Raw genomic sequence first — 17189 nt, forward strand, 5'->3', positions numbered from 1 at the left:
CAGAATTCTTAAACACTGTTCTGATTGAAGACACATACTTGCAGAACACAACTCTGGTTCTCAGGCTCTCTGCTAATGTGGGGTCAGAGTTTGAGCCCCTCATCAATCACCACATCATTAGAACTCTTTAATGACCCCTTCCTTCTTTTCTTTTACTTCTCTCCTTTCCTCATTGTGCCCCCTATATAGTATTTCTCCAGCCCCTGCTTCCATGATGTGAAAATTCTTATTGGAAGTCAAGAGGGTTCCTCACAAATGCTGAATGTTGGTGGTGCTCTTGTGGTTTTGTTATGTGTTTTCTTTTTTTTTCTGATCATCTTCTCAGGCTGTTATGTGTTGTTGTTATGTTATGGTTTTACATACACTGCTAAGCAGCAGAACAGAATTTCCAAACTTCAGCCGCGACGAGAGAGTTCATATTCTTTATGAGTGCCAAGGCAGGGACAAGGATAAGGGTATTTATTTTTTTAATTGGGGACTGGCATTCGCATCACAGGATATGAAATCAAATAGGTATGGGGAAAGGATGGGATTCTGCTGTCCATGCTCCTGCAATGGAATGGACACTAGTCAACAAAAACAACCATTAACACTCCACTAACGATTACCTTTGGGCAATTTTGAGTATTGAGCATATTTGTCTTATCATTCAATCTCGTTCAATGTTTGTGTTTTTTTTTTTATCATCCAAAATGAGATTTCCTAAAATGGTCTTTATACTTAGTTCAGCGTTGCCCACCCTTTCTGTGACCAGGAACCATTTAAAAAAGACATGGGTAAGTGGGTATAAAACAAATGAAGAAAGAATGAATCATTGTGCTGAATGTACTAGTTTAACTTAATAGGAGGTCTTGTTTTTATTTAATGAGCTGTTGGGGAGAAGTGATTTTGCAAACTGCCTGCCGAGCAAAGAACAACGTTTCATTCATCCATTTTCTGTAGCCGCTTATCCTCATTAGGGTCGCAGGCCTACTGGTGCTTATCCCAGCTGTCTATGGGCAGTGGGCTGGGAACTCCCTGGATAGTTGTCAGCCAACTGCAGGGCACACAGAGACAACCATTCATGCACCTAATCACACCTAATAACAATTTGCAATGTCCAATTGACCTGCCATGCATGTTTGTAAAGCATGGTAGGAATCATTTTACTATCATCATTTCACAGGGGACTGCCAATACAAGAGTGCATTTGCACAAATCTTTCTCGTTATCTTTAAGTCCCGATCGCCCTGCTTGGCTAAACACGGTTCTTCTTCTTGGCCAGGCTGATCACATGTTTCTTGGCCAACAAGACCAATGCTGCCATCAAATAGTCCCAGTTAATCACTACAGTGGTCAATTGGCTTAATATCAAGAGGAGCATTGGCCATGATTGTGATCAATCATCAATTCATAAAAAATAGAATGGAAAGCAGCATAAATATTTTACATGACAAGAATACTTGTGCATGACATGGAAACATTTAATAAACTAAATGCAGGCAACCTCTCAAAGTCAGCTGGGATAGGCTGCAGCGCACTTGCCATGCAAGTGAGGATAAGCATCGTAGAGAATGGATGCATTGAAATGCTTGAGTCGTTTTGGGCAGGTTATTGACAATGAGGTAGAATTTTAGTTGAACAATTGCGATTCTGATTCTGATCACAGTGATGCTCCAAGCAGAAATTGATTTGGAGCGTGCCACGTTCAAGCACTTTTACATCGGACTTGTTTTTCCTGGTGTTCCCTGCACAAGCATGAGCGCTTGCCATATTTGGAATTGCTTACATAGCAGTCATCCAGGAAGTAATGTGCGAGATCTTTCCTCTGGTTGATTTATTGACAAATGCACACTGAAATCACTCTGCCATCTTCTCTCCTATTTTATGTTGCTTTTGTATTTGAGCGTTTTCAATCTGAGTGTGCATCACAGGGAAAAAAATACAACAACAAAAAAAAACACTTGAGCAGTCATTATGCTCTGACGTGACAACATTTCATCCTCATACCCTTCGAGCATATGAATGAATAAATTAATGAGTTATGATTCAATAAAACTGTGATTGATGCCTCTAATTTTTCTATACTGATTTACTTTCCACTTTCTTTTTTTTTTATTGCACTGTGGGCAGGCGTCAATTGCAGACAGTGCATTAAAAGATACACATTATGGAAATTCAACTTTTTGGAGACTTTAGCCATGTTATAATGTTAATCTCTCACTCTTAACATCCCCAAAGAGTTATTTTTCTTCATTGATGCATTTCTTGCTTTATCTGTGCACTATCTGTGGAGAGATTTTGCACCAAGTCGGCCAAGTAAACCGTATCATTTCTCTTTTTATTTACATCGTTTTACTGTGCAAAAATAAATGACCAAGTTTTTAAAATGTGTGGATGGAAGCACATGGCCTGATAAATCAAGGTTGTAGTACATAATTCACCCACTCCGAAACACGAAAAATGGCAAACAAAACTATGATTATGTACTTTACATAATGACACAAAATATAACTTTATAACCACACTGTTAGTACACTAGTGAAAAACTCTCAACATATAACTATAATTCTTTCAGAAATGTGAGTGTCCCTAACTCATACTACTGGAATAAAAACCTGTTGATTGGTGTATGGATCAAGAATACAATTCCCATAGAAATCCTGTTTTCACAGCTTATGTGTTCTTTGATTACATGCCTAATAAGACTTATGTAATAAAATCAGTATGTAGCAGCAAAATCAAAATGTATCTTTGCCTACCCAGTGGAATAACGCCACAGGGCCTTTTCATATCTTCAAACAGTTTGCACTTTTTTGAATATTGTTCCTTCTTTCTTTTGTTCTTGCAATGGCAGTGTTAATCATTTTCCACTGTAGTTTGCAGTGCTTCTTCGTGAGTGGGAGGCCAACTTGTCGGCAACATATGTTTAATGTGAGAAGAACTTCATTAAAATTAAAAAAAAAAAACAATGGTCAGGAATTTGTGGACTCAACATTCTTTTCCCATGACATTCGTTTGGATAGTAGGATGGTACAAAAGCAGCTGCCAAATTTGTGGTATGATTTGGCTCCGTGTGATCTCCACAGGTAGTACTTTCTTTAAAGTTGTACTCTGCAGGTTTTATTTTTAAGACCCACAAGTCAAATGGCATCATTATTTATGGTTAAAGTGAGAATTGGCTGCAGTTGAGGATGCCAAAAGAAATACCTGACTGAGGCCCCTTTTAGAACCTCTTACACACATAATTGGCTCGAGCAAACAAAGTTCAAGCGTGTGCCTTTTATGATGAGTAATTGCCATAAAAATGCAACGAAAAATAAGACAGAGACCCAAAGACCCCCCCCCCCCCCCAATTGCTTTAATGGGTTAGCAGCCTTGATTTTTTATTTTTTCAAATCAGCCTGTTCTGAGGAATGGGCAGGCAGCACACACCATACAGTACCATCTACATAATATTGTAATTTTCTTCTGCCCAAATTATTCACAAAAGTGATGAAAATAAAGGGCAATTAATAAAAGTGGAAAAAAGCCTTGTGTGGAGGAGCACTGTTTGTGTTCTGGCCCTCCTCACTCTGCGCCACATGTGGAAGTAATAGAAGACCAAATGTGTTCCTCATTATAGCAGCAGCAGCAGCGTGTATGGACATGGTCAGGATACACAGACAAATTAGCTCATTTCCCCTTGCACACGCACACACCCATGCACACACATAAATACTGTACATACTGTATATGTAAACACCAACACTCACAAGCAAACAGTCTCCGCATAGTGTGTACATTTCTTGAAAACTGGACTCGCAATAATTTTTTGCTGATAAATTTATGAAAAGTATTGTCTGGGTATATAAATACCACTGCAAGAAAAACAGTATGTCAACCCATTGGAATTACCATCTGTTTCTGCATAAACTGATCATACAGTAGAATGTCATTTGATCTTCACCTAAGTCACAACAACAAACAGAGGTTTTCTTAGCACTACCACACGAACAATATACTGTATTACTATGTTTTATTGAAGACAGAATGTAAAGGTCACAGCGCAGTGTGTAAGAGGTATGTGACCCTTTGGATTTAATAACTGGTTGGGCATCCTCTGGCAGCAATACTGTAGCAACCAAATGTTTCCTGTAGGTGAAGATCAGATTTGCACACTGGTCAGGAGGAATTTGGACCATTCCCCTTTAGAAAACTACTTCAGTTCTGCAATATACTTAGGATAACTGATGTGAATCCCTCTGTTGAGGTCATGCCACAGCCAGGATTTGACTGGCTGGCATACAGGGCAGATGCCTGGTGGGGCGGTGTATTTTGGGGTTGATGCATTGCTATTTAATCATTATTTTTCTCGAAGACAGTGGCTGACAATTCAGAAGCAACCTGTAATTGCATTTACAATGATGTGTAGTCAGCAAACTGAAATTAAGAAACATCATTAGCAGAGGTACAGTGCTGTGAAAAAATATTTGCCCCTTCATCATTTCTGTGTTGTGTGCATGTTTATCACTCACAAACCTTCATCAAATCAAACCAAATTTTATATCACACTGAGACAACTTGTAGTTTCTAAATGGGCTTTTATTTACGAGGGGGGTAATACAAATCTATCTGAACCTATTTGAAAAAGTAATCCCCCCCGCCTCTCTTGTTGAATCAAGAAAAACGTAATAAGAATCTGTTAGACGGAGTGAAGTAGGTAAAAAAAAAACAAAAAAACAAGAACAAACTTATCGTGCTATGACCCAAAGAAATGTGGAAACAAGTGATGGAAACCTGTCATTTTGGAAAACGTTACAATGTCATTTTCAAAGCTGTGGGGCTCCAGAGAACCACTGTCAGAGCCATTATCCAAAAATGGAGAAAAATGGGAACAGTGCCCAACATTCCCAGAAATGATTGTCTAACAAAGTTTACTCAATGAGTGCAGCTACAACTCATCCAGGAGGTCACAAAATGACCTAGAAAAATATTCAAAGAAATGCAAGACTTGCTGCCCTCAGTTAAGGTCAGTTTTGAAGACCACACTATAAGAAAGACACTGGCCATAATGGTATCCATGGGAGGGTTCCCGAGCACAAACCTCTTCTGCCACAAAGAACACAAAGGCTCATATCATACTTTCCAAAAAAGCAACTTGATGTTCCTCAAGACTTTTTCGAGAAACAGCCTACGGACTGATGAGCCAATAATGGAAATTTAGGGAAGGTGTCCAACCACTTACATCTGGCATAAGATGGATGCCATTTGATAAAAATGAATATAATGCCAACAGTTAAGCATGGTGTGGGCAATGTGATGGTCGGGGGAGCTTTACTGCCTTGATCAGGACAACTTGCTGTGATTGTAGGAAAAATGAATTCTGCTGTTTACCAGAAAATCCCGAAGAAAAATGTCTGGCCATCATTCTGTGCCCTCACACTCAAGCTCTCTTGGATCATGCTGCAGGACAACAATCCGAAACACATCACCAAGGACACCTCAGCATAGCTCAAGACGAACAAAATGAAGGTTTTGGAATTTCCAAGTCAAAGTTGGGATGCTGTGATGTGACCTTAAATGGGCAGGTCATGCTATGAAAACGTCCAATACGGCAGAGTTGAAACAATTCAAAGGAGAATGGTCCCACTCTACTGCACAGCAATGTGAGAGAGTCATCACCATTTACTGCAAACGTTGGATTTCAGTTATTGGTCAACTAGCTATTAGTTTCAGGGGGCACTTTTTTGCACATAGGGTCAGATACAGTAGTTTTACATTTTTCCCCACTTTAAAATAATGTAGAAATTTCAATTGATACATCCTTGGTTTGTTTCACTGATATTAATACTGGGTTGATCAAATGAAACCTTTGCAATTGATAAATAAGGCAAAACCACAGAAATTATGAAGACATATTTTTTTTTTTTTTTTACCTATTTATTTAGTGCCAGCCCTAGCCTCAGCAGGTTGAGATGAACACTTACTCGATCGTTATCCCATTGCATCAGGTCTCCTCTGCTGAGCTTCAATTGGCTGTCAAATGCTTTTAAGTTCTCCTGTTTATTTTTTACAATAATTGATGTGAGCGATCAGTCCAGTCCCTGAGGCATCAAAGCGAGCCCAGACCACGTTGGCCCCTCAACAGTACTTTACTGATGGGATGGGGCTTCGGTGGTGGTATGCTGTACCTTTTTGTCCGCACAAACACCACCGCGTGTTCTTTTCAAAAAACTCAACTTTGGTTTTGTCTCTTTGTTCTATGCTGTGGAAAATCCATAGGGTCTTTTACAAACGTCAAACCTAGGGTCACGTTTTGTGGGCGCAGTAGGCTTTCTCCAAATATATTAATATATTACTTCTCACAGCTTTTATTTATGTGTCCTTAATCAACATTTAAGGATTCCTTTTTGCCTCAAACATTCTGCACTGCTCTCATCTTGACAGGACAGTCAATCCGAGGAAGAGTATCGACAGCATTGGTTCTGAACTTTTTCCATTAGTGTTCAATCTCTTCTGCCATAGACTGATGAAAATCATGGCTTTAGATATACTGTAAGGTTGGTGAAACTTTTCGGTTCAATGCAAGTTAAAAATTCTTGAATGTTGTTATTCTGAGAACTGATTTGTGCAAGGCATGGTTTACTTTGAGTTATGGTTTTTGAATGGAAAACTCTTGACTGGCATGTATTTTGTACAGGACATGACAGCTTTACCAACACTTACAATCTTATCACATTGATTGTACTTGAGGTTGGCTGACTAGCTTATTAGCTCGTAGAGATTTCATTAGTCCAGGGGTCCCGCATACAGTACTTTTCCCATCATGCACTAAGAGTGCTTACATGGTGTGCCCAATAATACAATGAACCTATAGCATTGTTTTTTTTTCAAGTATTAGCAGATTGTGATATTTTTAGACTCATATTAAGATCTGATTGCATTTTAGGACCAAATTATGCAGAAATCCGTGGTAGTTCCAAAGGTTCCGCAAAGTTAACTTTTGCAATTGGATGTGCTTCTTAATGTTTATGTATTGCACGGTATCTAGTGTTCATGGTGGGGTTGTGCTGAAAAAAAAAATGCTGAAGTGTGCTTATTTTCCATTGCTGTTTGTTTTTGAGAGAGCAAGAGTATACTTGTGAGCGTACATCATGTCTTTGGCAATTGCATGTACAACGGAAGGGTATGGCTTCCTGCTTTCCGATTGGACAAAGTCTCAGGAAACACGACCCCCCTGACCCCCGACTTACCAGTTGCTTCCGGTCATGTCACAGTTGTCCTTTATTGACCTGCTAATCAATGTCACAAACATTTTACCTTGTTATTAGAAAAAAAATTCAAGTGTGCATGAGGCAGTGGCAGAGCGATAAATGGTTACGTCAGTGACTCAATGAATAACTTTTATTGGGTTGGAACCTAAGCGTCACACTATTTAGCTTTGGCGGGAAATAGTCTTGTTTTATGGCTTTCACATGAAGTGGTACATAGTGTGGAATATTTGAAGAGGACCTAGTACACAGGATTGTGCTTATCCACTTTTCACTTGGGTAGCACCTCAAATCACCACACACACACATTCTTGATCTTGTTAGATTCACTGTTGATCTTGGTGCAGACATACTGAGAGTGAGCAAACTTTGTGCAAACTTCATGTGAAAATGGGGCTAGGAGGGTGGTTTCCTGAGGTCAAAATTATTCATCCAAGTTCATTAAATACTTTAATCATGATGGTGAAACTCAACCTTACTTGATTTGAAAATTCACCACTGCAAACATAATACAGTGTTTTTTATGTATAGCTTCTATATATTTAATTGTATCGCTTCAAAGAATAACTCACTCAAAATTATTTACTTAAGTGACATTACAACAATTCAAACGACACACAAATACATACATATATTCATACAATACATACACTGTTTAGATGTAGCCCCCAGCTAGCCCCCAGAGATTACATGTGTAGCCCACAGGCCTGTTCTGCAAATAGCTTACAAAAGATAGAACATTGGTGATTTTCTATGATTTTTACAAACAAGTCTTCGTATATTCCAATTACATTACATTTTACCTTTGATTTACATTTTTATTACAGCTGTTCCTTAATTATTGTGTAAAAGCTTCACATAAATATTCACATAATCTGGTAGCCCTTCGTATAGCTCAGTGCCAAAGAAGTTGCTCTCCGTTTAGAAAGGTTGGTGACCCTTGGTTCAGATGAACATGGTGCCCCTTACCATTTTAATCAGAAGCCATTTATAAGGCTAAAAATAAAACAACATATTTAAAATATGCCATCATTGCATTTACAGTAATTGAAACCTGGCATTTGTATATAGTCCAGTCCAATTTTGGTCACTGTGTTTGTCATTCTTTTACATTTCCTCGGCAGCCTGACAATTACCCTTGGACATACAGCTGGTGGTGGGACTTCAATCTGCTGTCTATCTTCTAAAGTTGCCATGATGTAATTTTTTTTTTTGTAAGTTTTGTATACTGCTAGATAGTAATTGGACTTACCCCCATCTGGTTTGGAGAGCAGATTAACTACTTAAATTCGAACTACTAGATTAACTGGATCAATTAACTCGCATATTAACTGTCAAACTGTATGCAACAAATGTAAGTATTTTTTCTACACCAAACAAACAAGAATTATCAAGAATTATCAAACAAAACTCATTGCTAAAGGATCTGTGGCTGGACCTTCAAGAAGCTGGTGATTTTCCTGTTGGGTCAGACTTCCAGCCACTTTTGTAGGCTTTCGAATTTCTAATGAAATAATCCATCTGAAAGGAAAACAGGAACAAAGATTTACTCATCCCACGTCATCAATCAGTCAGAAAAACATTACCACGTATGAAAAAATTAGAAATGCTTTAAAGTTGCTTTTCAATCAAACCTACACTATGTGTATGCATAGATAGGTCAGATAGATGGTTGCATCAGGTCCACCGGTCCGTCATAATCAGTCCATCATTATCAAGCTAAACCAAACTGTAATTGTTGGTTCATCACTTTGCGGTTAGTATTTGAACTGCACTTCGGGCATCTCTAAGTTTACAGTTCATCACCACTATTTTGAGGCGTCATCAAGTCAGTTCATCATGTCAATTTCATTAAAAAACAACAGCAACAACAAAAAGCTAATCGAAATATTTGCCTATAAATGTGGATGTGAATTGTTTTTGTCTTGTAGTATGGTATGGTTGTAGTGGTATGGACGGATGTAATGGATAAACAGATGGAAGAAATGTCCAAATCCCCACACTTAGTTGGGATAAAGACATTAAAGAGATAGCAGTACTTGGACCTGGTTCATTGGTGATATTCTAGTGAAATTTTAATTTCCTATTACACTTCCTGGCTTGATATATTAATTGTGATTTTATCGTGCAGACTGGGTGGCTCAAAGCAATGCCATTCTAATCACTGTAGTGCAGTACTGTTTTTTTTTTTTTTTTTTGCAAGACCCATTTTGGAGCCCAAAATAGCCTTTGTGGTGAACAAAGCAATGGTCTTGTTTGAGCCTTGTTGCTTCAGGTACTCCTGGTGGATGGAAATTGTTCCAGAAAGTTCAATGGAATAAACTGATCCATGAGAATTGTCAGATGTCAATTTACTGAGCAGCACCAGTTTAAAATATCCTGAAAAGGGAGTTACCACTGTGAGGGAAATAGTATTAACTAACTTGCATAAGGAGTTCCAAAACTAGCTAGTTATTTTACAATTTATTTATCTGTTTACAAAGTGTCCCAAGAGAAAGCTTCGCTGAAGTCTCTTCCACAAACAGTACAAACAAAACAGATTTAGTTATTTCTGTAAGTGGTCTGCAGCAGGGTCTCTAATGTACAGTTGTGATAATTTGTTGAATAAATTGGGTGCGTGAGGCTCTTTCCAATATTCTTTTTTTTTTCTTTTTACTCTCCCTGTATTAAATATTGTATATGTATGTATGTATGTATGTATGTATGTATGTATGTATGTATGTATGTATGTATGTATGTATGTATGTATGGATGGATGGATGTATGGATGTATGTATGTATATAAAAAAGACACTGCTCATCTGTGGACATAGTTGTGGTAAATATTGTACACCGTCACGGTAGTCAAAGTGATATCTTATCCTCTTTCTCCCTTTGGCTCTTTTGTGTCCGCATAAAAGGCACTGGGAGAGGTTCATGTGTCTTGGTCCCATTGTATGTGTGAGCTGAAACTAAGCTGATAAGAACTGTTACATGAAAAACACAGACAGGTTTGTAAGCAAACTCAACTAAACGGAAGGATAGGCGGATAAGTTATGTCTGTAATTGTGATTGAGTACATAAGTGGATAAGAGAAGACGATGGGAGGGGTGACAAAATTTACAGGCATGTCAAGCTAAGTGAGTTAATGATCAGACAGATGTCGGGTCTGTGCCTCTCCCTCTGTCTAACGAGGCAGGAGCACTCAGCCTAGACTAATGCAGCTTTTATCCTTTCTCCTTTGTAAACCCTGCTCTTTTTATGAGCCTGTTTGCTGCTTAATTAGTGGTCAAAGTGACGGACAGCTTGAAGCTAAGAAGGAGAGAAAAAGGCTGCTGTGGTAAATGACAGACAGTCGTGGACTATTAAACTTGCCTGCCTACTCCTCTTACCCCCGTCCAGCATCTCTGTTCTGTTCCTGTCAACTGTGACCGGTTAGTACAGTGAACCCCTGCCTATTCGCTGCCTTCTCACCCTTGACGAACTCACCTGTCTGTTCATTTTCAGAGTCAAAAATCTATCTGTTAAGTCCCACTTCCAGAACAAGTTGAATTTTCACTTTTTTATAGAATTTTTCAAGATTACTGGCGTGTCATAGCTCAGGTGTAACAAATTTTGATCTTGTATCGTTTTACCCTTATATAGTTTACCTTTCTATTTTGATATTGTATTGTATTGTCATTTTGCATTTTGCATTTGATCAAAATTCAAAATCACAACTGCATGTGCTCTATCATTAGTGAGAGTCATCTCTGGCTTTAACAGATGTCAGTAATGACTGGGCAATTCAGTTTTGCTCTCATTGTTTGATAGGGCACAAGTTTTAGGGCAAATTGCTAACGTGAAGATCACTCCTTGACAAGAACAAATGGAACTTAAATTTCTGAGAGAAGCTTTAGTTTTTCACAAAAAGTTGGCCAAAAGTGTTAAGAGTGGTTGAGAATCTACTGTTGCACTTGCAGTGTCCTCCTCTTGTCTTTTCCCATCTTTTGAGCAATAGTGCTACTTTCAATATTCTGGGGTGAATGTGTAGAACAATATTTTTCCCCCTGATGCACAATAGAAGAATCATGAACAAAGTTTTACTGTCAGAAGGATGAATATGAATGCCTGTTTCTGAATAGCCACTTGAGTAACTGAGTCCATGTAGAGTCATCACGGAGTCATGAGGAAAACATGATTAGAATTGCGCTGGAGTTGATCTCCAGGTAGCCACCTCATTTAGAGGAATTGTGGCTGTGTGACGGCATGTTCCCTCAACAGGCCAACAGGCAAAAGAAGAAACTCAGCCAGACTTGCTTTGTATTTTATATATATATATATATATATATATATATATATATATATATATATATATATATATATATATATATATATATATACATATATATATATATATATATATATATATATATATATATATATATATATATATATATATATATATATATATATATTTTGCCTCTGATTTTTTTTGTGTACTGTTAAGAAGGAGCTTCTTAAACGACAACAACCAAATGCGTCTTCTGCAATTGCATGTTATTCGTGGTGTCATTACTGTGTTTGTTGTTTATAATTATAGTGTATATAAAGTCCTAATATGTGAGTAAAAAAGTTGTTTTAGATGTGGAGAGCATCTATCTTTAAAGTAAGCGAGTGTAGGTACTGTAAATGGCCTACCACAATATACCGATATATGAACCTGTAATCACATTATTTTTGCCCGCTGCATTAATTCATGAACATGGCAGGATGCCGTGTGGGTCATTGAGTTTAAGAACAAGACACACCGGTGTATAGACATTTAAATTATGAATGATGTAAATTATGTTTAATCCAGTCTGCCTCGGTGACTCATTCTCCTTCCAAAAGTCTGTCTTTTCCGACTTTTCCGCTCAGCGGGAAGCCAATTGGCTGGACCACCTGTTGCTGCTGGCGACAGCGCCCTGACAGGAGAATGTGATTGGATGGTGAGGTCGTTAACCCCTGCATAGAGAAGGAGGTGAACCCTGCTAGAAGGGGGCAACAAGGACACACATTGTCTTAATGAACACACATCCACACCCATGCTTACTCCTACAAATACCCACGCAAACCGGTGTTATACAGAACCCCATGCACACACATTTAAGCACACTCTCCCCTTCCCCTCTCCTTCTTCTCCCCTCCTCCCCTGAGCGAGCGTTTAGCAAAACACCAACTGGATCTATTGTGGACCAGTCTCTTTTTTCTTCTTCTCTTTGTCCACAGCTGATTGGCAATTTGTCTGGAGATGAATACGTTTGACTGGTTTCATAGGAGCATGAACGAAATAAAGGACCAAAAGCCAAAGAATTAGTGAGCTAGTTAAGAGAGGGGATGAGAGGCACACAACCGAGCGGGTTCTGAGAAAAACAGAGCCGCAGATTGCAGATTGAGGAATGCTCAAAAGACTGAAGCAGAGTGTTGATTGAAATGCTGGCTATGGTGTCTGAAGGCTTTGAGCTTGGCCAGAGTGCTTCAGGCAATTAACAAGGCTTACTGCTCTTCTGCTCCCATTGTCATGCATGGGATTATTTTGCATACCTCATAGTTTGAATGATACTTTATGTGGCTCCTTAGTTCAATTTCACTTCACTTGAAAGCTCGTGTTTTACCCAATAATACGTTGGGGCAGTCGCATAACATTGTGGTGATAGGCCCCAGTGCATATTTTATGTGCCTCTAAAACCCGGCCCTAAACATAAGTGCACGCGCACACACGCACAAAAACGGAAATTTTATATGGAATAAGAATTGTCGTCTTTGTTATATTTATTAACATTAAAAATACTGCAAAAATGGCCAGAGTTTAGGCCAGTATAGCCTAAATTCTTGTTGGAAATCTATTAAACTTTAAGATTTGGTTGAATATGCAAAAGGCCCATGTATGCACAAAAAATAATAAAGTGTCTCTTGCTTTATAGCTCTAAATCACAATAATCCCACAAAAAAAATGTACTCTCTAATACTGTAACTGTAGATGCTTATCTTGCGGATCTTGCACTCAGCAGTCATTTACAAGTCTGTAATTAGGCCACTTGTGGGCATAGGTGAATTTTCCAAATTTATCCCTTGAGGCTGCGTAGTTGGCAAGCACCCAGAAAAGCAGGACGAGGTGAGGGGGCCAGTGTTGCTTATGCAATTGAGCAAGCTGGAAAGCTACCGTTCCACTCTGGTGAGAGCCGTAGTGGCGGCATGCTACATTTTGTCTGTCTTGACAAAGCCGTTTATCCTCACTAGGGTCACAGGCCAGCCACACCTAATCACATCTCAGGACAATTTAGAGTGTCCGATACACCTGCCTTGCATGTTTTTGGATTGTAAGAGGAAGCCAGAGTGTCCTGCAAGAGGAGAACAAGTAAATTCCACGCAGGAAGGCCGGAGCGAGCTGGAATTGAACGCGGGACTCTGAACTGTTAGGTGGACATGTTAACCACTCTTCCATCAAGCCGCCTTGATATATTAATATTTACATACATATATTTCTGGACAAAATCTAAAGTGGACGGACTGGATTTAGCCCAACATCGAAAATCTAGAAGGCGCATGGTGTGGCTGGGATGGATTTACTATAGCTTGATGAAAGAAAGTTGAAGGAAAGTCAAATTCCTAAACTTAACTTTACAACTGTAGTCACATGATAACTCGAAAGAAACAATTACCCACACTCGCTCAACTATATTTATGGTCCTCCACCCTTCCTCCTCCATGTTGGAGCAGCTGTGGAGGAGTGGCTCGGATTGCGGCCAGTGAAAGGCCTGAGGTTCGAGTCCCCCTCCCAACAGCTCCATGGGTGCTGGAAAGCAGCCCATTGTGCCTGCGTTTCACAAACAGTGTGGTCCTGATGTTTACACCACTGCACTGGGCTACATGCATTAGTCACATTCCATGAATGTGTTTACATGATAATAAAGTCTGGGAAGTTCATGAAAGGCTGACCATAGCCACCTGTAGTTAAGTGACTTTAGTGACTCAATGTCCACAAGTAGTTTGTCACCCATTCTCATGAAATCACTTCCAGCGATAAGGTGTCAATACTTACACTCACGAGCTTCCGCTGGGATGTCCCCTATTTTGTTGTGTGGGCATGTTTGATGATATAACTCCCCGACAGACAATGGCTCTTCCTGAAAGGCTGACTCTGATATCCTCTGTCTTGGTTTCGTTCTTTTCATGATGCCCATTGTTCATTTTGTGCACAAATCTCTATGGACAAATATACTGTCTGTGTTACACTTGTGGATATTCTGAGCTGCATGCAGCCTACAGACGTTTTAGATGGAATTAGCAAATGAGGCTTAATGCAATAATAATCTTTAGTTACAGCTTCTCAATGATTTGACATCCGAGCGAAACAGTCCATTAACATTTTCATCGAAGCGTATGTATCATCCAATTGGTTCTGCTTTTACATCCATGCTTGTCTGTCTTGCACACACAAACACAATACAAGCTGCTACAGCTCTTGTCTCATTTGTGTGCTTGAGTGCCAAGTGTTGAAACTCTAAACACATGTTGCTACGTTACTTCCTTTAATACTGAATGTGTCTGTGACTACATGATGTTTTCATAATTGTCCGAACGCATTTTTCAGATGTTTGCCATTGGACCACCTCATTGAAGCTGTCAGCACAGGAGAGAAAAAGTAGGCAAAGATTACATGTTCAAGGTAGGACATTCAAGTAAGTCTTAAGAAAGAGAAGATGGAGGAGTGTGAGAGAACAATTCTGCTCGCAACTGCTAGGAAAGAACAAGAGGTAGGCTGTTAATTAAAATACACCCCTGTCATCAAGTCCAAGAATTGTTGTGCTTGGCCTTCATTATATATGGATTAAGCACACGCACAGGTGGCCAGATGAAACCATCAACGGGAACATAGTCAAATTACAGTAAAACTCTGCCTCGTTTGCGAAATAGGCACGTTCAGAATATGATTAAAACCAGAGAAAACTAAGAAGCTGGTCAATTCCGCCCAATCAAGCATTCAAACTTGTTTATTTGAAGCCCAGGACAATTAGATTAAAGTAAACATACAATCAGTCAGACACACAGCAAGCCTGCCAGGAAGTTGTCTCACTATCAACCATCCCACACACAAACAAGATGGAAGCAAAGCTGTCACGACACCGCTTGCAGCAAAATAGAAACATGTTTAATGGTGTAGGCCTACATGTCGCCTGATTTTTTTTTTTTTTTACACTTACCCCAAACTTGTTTTGTGGCACGTGGTTTTAAAGGCTAGTATGCCACCAAGCTACAGTTTGAACGCTGGCATTAAGCCCAGACTCACAACACACTGCCTAAACACTAAAGTCCCAAAATTTAAGTTGCAGATGGAAAACTGACATATAGCTGAATACTACCCAAGTAACTTTATATAAACATAAAGAAAGAAAAGTGCTTCACACCTTTGACACAGTAGTTTTCTCCTTATCTCCTTTGTCTGCATTTGTTATTGTTTGATTATACTGTGTGAGGGGTCATCAGGACAAATGTTCTCTTTTTACTGGCTCTGTTTCACCCATCATCATCTATTATCTGTCCTCCTCCTATTCATTCTCTGTGCATTACCCCCACCCTCTTTTGACGCTAAATTATCTTTCTTTCGGAAAAAAAAAGGAACGTGCTCTCAATCTTTGTCTCAAGTCTGTCTTAAGGCAGCATCATTTACCGTGTCACATTTTACCATGTCATCATTTTTGTGCTTATGCTCTCATACAAACATTCACTCCTTCTCTGTACTCAGTCAGAGACAATGCACAGGAATGGGTGTGAGGGTTGTGGCGGGAGGTAAAGTTGCTTTTCAGTAACGCTGGAGACATCCTGTTACATGCATACACACACATAGACATGAAGTAGAGCACATGCACTCATTTACAAAGAGGATGTTGGCTGGACAATGGATAGCTCTCAGGGGTGTTTTGGAGGAAGGGGGCCCATCTATACCTCACCTTCCACTGCCTTTGCACTATTCCCTATCTCACAATTTGAAGTATTCCATCACAACAAATCAGATTGCCGAACTTATACTTTTACTGCAACAGTGGACTATGCACGTCTTTTTGCATTTTAGAACATTTGCTCTTAGATGATGGTGCAACTTACATTTGCATTTCACAAGTAATGCAGAAGGCAGCAAAATGTGTAATACACGAATGCAAGCTTTAGTTAATGCAATTGTATTTAGTTTATACTTTTACTGCAACAGTGGACTATGCACGTCTTTTTGCATTTTAGAACATTTGCTCTTAGATGATGGTGCAACTTACATTTGCATTTCACAAGTAATGCAGAAGGCAGCAAAATGTGTAATACACGAATGCAAGCTTTAGTTAATGCAATTGTATTTAGTTCTTTCTATTCCCTTCTCACTGATGGGTGAAAGTGAAAATTCTATTGACCATTCGTGTCAGAGTTGTGCTTCAGTCCACAAATACAGTAGTGGGGGTCCCTCTGGGTGGACACATATAACCCAGAGAACAGGCTTTGCTTTTGCTGTGTAAAGAGTAATTGCACATCCACAGCACCAGGTGGTACATTGCAAAAGTCTGTGCGGGAGTCATACACTTTTTAAATTGCTCTCAACATTTTTTTTTTTAAATCACATGAATGATGACCTCTTTCCTTGCCAGTGACAAGAATTAACGACATGTAAAATACTTGTAGTCTGCCAGTGACTACGTTTTTCTATCTTTTATGAATGGCGTGATGGCACTCGTGGCCAGCATTTTTAATTTGAAGCTTTTTGAGCACTGCAGTAATTAAGTGTGACCATTTCATGGTATTAATAGTGTTATGACCCGTGGGTCATATGTAGTTTTTATATGTGTTCTGCTGTGTTCTCCTTTGTTTGTGTGTGTGCGTGTGTGTGAGTGCCCTTTTGGTTGGAGTGTGTCAATTGTGTGCAGGTGGTGTCATCCTATTGGCCGGCTCTCCTGATTTGCCGTCCTATTTAAA

Source organism: Hippichthys cyanospilos, chromosome 11, assembly GCF_059441005.1.
Source record: "Hippichthys cyanospilos isolate Australia breed blue-spotted pipefish chromosome 11, RoL_Hcya_1.0, whole genome shotgun sequence".
Classification (NCBI taxonomy): domain Eukaryota; kingdom Metazoa; phylum Chordata; class Actinopteri; order Syngnathiformes; family Syngnathidae; genus Hippichthys; species Hippichthys cyanospilos.